The 2,459-nt window shown below is 65.7% G+C and overlaps 1 protein-coding gene across 1 annotated transcript in view; it reads right to left on the bottom strand.

Moving 5' to 3' along the window:
• The window catches only part of LOC106890552 (vegetative cell wall protein gp1-like), a 16,045-nt gene extending 15,609 nt beyond the window's left edge, over positions 1-436 (bottom strand). The window contains exon 1 of the mRNA XM_014946457.1: positions 356-436. The gene's annotated coding sequence lies outside the window, so the exon portion shown is untranslated. The remainder of the gene's footprint in view (positions 1-355) is intronic.
• Positions 437-2,459: the final 2,023 nt, after the last annotated feature.

Raw genomic sequence — 2,459 nt, 5'->3', positions numbered from 1 at the left:
GGCCCAAACGCGGCCCCGCAGCCCCCGCGCCCCTCCGCCGGCGCCCACCTCCGGGGCTCGGCCGCCCTCCCGCAGCCAGGGCTGGGACCCCGCGGCCATCGCTCCGGCCTCAGGCCTGCCCTGTCCCCAGCATCAACCAGCCCTGCTCACCCACCGACCCATCTCCAGCCCCTCCTCTCCCAGATTTTGGGGCTTGCACCCACCTTTCCCACTCCCCGCATGTTATGATGCTCCGGTCACCTGCAAAGCGCTGCCCCTGCAGCAGACACCCCCCCCCAAATCCCCCGTGGCCAGACCCCAGCACCGCTTGGATCAACACCCCAAAAAGGCATCCATTTCCCGTCCCAGATCCCACCTTGGCTGCTCGCGAGGCCTCGAAGCTGCTTCCTCCACCGCCCACCCGTCGCACGTGAGCCTTAGTCACTGCCAGCAGCACACCCCCCCAGCTCCACGGGGGCGAGGGCTTCGCCGCCCCACATCCCACCACATCCCACCCACCCTGCCTCGATAACAGGCAGATAACGAGAGGCCTCCCCTGCGCCCCGGACAGGAGCAGAGGCCTCGGCTCAGCCCGGCGTGGGGGGGTAGATCTCCTCTTGGCCTTGCAAGAATCAGGGGGGGGCCAGGAGCACCTGGTCCCGCTGTGGCAGGACATCAGAGGGCAGGGGACACGCAGGAAGCAGCAGCAGCAGCAGCCCGGAGGGGGGAAGCACCATTTAGGGCTTTGCAGGGCCAGCAGGAGCCAGGGTCACGTCCCCACGCACTGCACAGCCTGACCCAAGGACCCCGGCGTTGGGTCTATCTCTGGGTTCATGGGGACGTGCTGATGAACAGATACAGTTTTCCGCGGGCAGCACCCATCGGAGATGCCTGTTTTGGGGATGACATCACCGCAGGGCCAGGAGATCCCCTGCCACCCGTCCTCCCTCGCCTACCAGGCAAACAGGTTTCCCCAAATCCCAGCCCTGTCCTCCGGAAGCGGGTTCCTCTGACTCAGGGGACGGGGAGCGGGCAGGAGGGCTCCCCAGCAGACGGGGCGGCCCCGCTCTGTGCTGCTGCGGGGTGGCTGTATGCCCCAAACCACCCCAAATGCCCCAGAGCCCCACGCTGCGGCTGAGCCATCGCCTTCCCGCAGCCCCTGGCCCCCAGCCCCACCACCCGCCGGCTGCTCGCCCGGCTCAGCCGGAGCAGAGCCTTCCCCGAAACTCCCGTCGGCCTCACCCGCCGCTGACTCCCTGCCGGGGAATGCTGCGTGGCCGAGCCACGGCTCCAGGAGCTGTGCAGCCCCGGGGGGGACAGGAGTGCAAGTGGCACTGGTGTGTGTGTCCCAGTGAACCCACAAAGAGGGGACGCCCCAGGACAGGGAAGGGGAAGGGCCCTGCTCGGGCGCCTGCCTGGCTCAGACGCTGAGGGGGCTGCGGGAGCCCCACACCCCTCATTTCCATGGCACTCAAGGGACCTGGCAGAGCAAGGCTGGAGCCACCCCATCACCTGCTCCGAGGGTGCCAGTGGGTGGCTTCTTTGACATAGAATCATAGAATGGTCCAGGTTGGAAGAGACCCATGGGATCATTGAGTCCAACCATCTCCCCTACTCTACAAAGTCCTCCCCTACACCATGTCCCTCAGCACTGCATCTAAATGGCCCTTAAACACAGCCAGGGATGGGGACTCCCCCCCCTCCCTGGGCAGCCTGTTCCAATGCCCGACCACTCTTTCGGTGAAAAATTCTTTCCTAATGTTCAATCTAAACCTCCCCTGTTGGAGCTTGAAGCCGTTCCCTCTCATTCTGTCACTGATTACCTGTGAGAAGAGCCCAGCACCAACCTCTCTACAGTGTCCTTTCAAGTAGTTGTAGAGAGTGATGAGGTCTCCCCTCAGCCTCCTCTTCCTCACACTAAACAGCCCCAGCTCCTTCAGCCGCTCTTCATATGATTTGTCTTCTAGGCCCTCTGGGTCCTGGGGGGGAGGGGAGCAGAGGGCCCAACACAGCATCGCCCAGAGCGGACGAGCATCCCAGGGCTCTGGGACAGCCTGGGTCCAGTGGTGGCACTGGGTCCAGCGGTGCCCAGGGTCCATCTCCCCACCACGGGGCCAGCCCGGAGCAGGGGGCACGGTGTGGAAGGGGCAATGGCGGGTGCACAGGGCCCGCGGCTGTGCAATTCCAGCATGGGCAGCGATGCAGAGGGCTCCTGGCCGCCGTGCCAGCCGGAGTCGATGGGCTTATACAACAATCAGAGCAGGGATCAATCGCTCCACCGCGGGCAGGGCCCCGCTGTGTTGGGGTTCCTGGGTCCAGCCCCCCCCCCTTCCCCCCCCAACCCTGTTCCCACGGTGCTGGGAGCAGCCGCCCGCCCCGCGCTGATGGAAAATCCGATGAGCTCATGACGAGCGTGCTGCACGGAGCCACAGCTGCACGGCCCCGCTCCCCGTGCTCCTCAGCCCCTCCGTGCATAGTGC

The sequence above is a fragment of the Calidris pugnax genome, unplaced genomic scaffold, assembly GCF_001431845.1.
Source record: "Calidris pugnax isolate Ruff unplaced genomic scaffold, ASM143184v1 scaffold113, whole genome shotgun sequence".
In the NCBI taxonomy this organism is placed as follows: Eukaryota; Metazoa; Chordata; class Aves; order Charadriiformes; family Scolopacidae; genus Calidris; species Calidris pugnax.
Note: the sequence above shows the minus strand (reverse complement) of the source record. Positions and strands in the feature narration are given on the sequence as shown.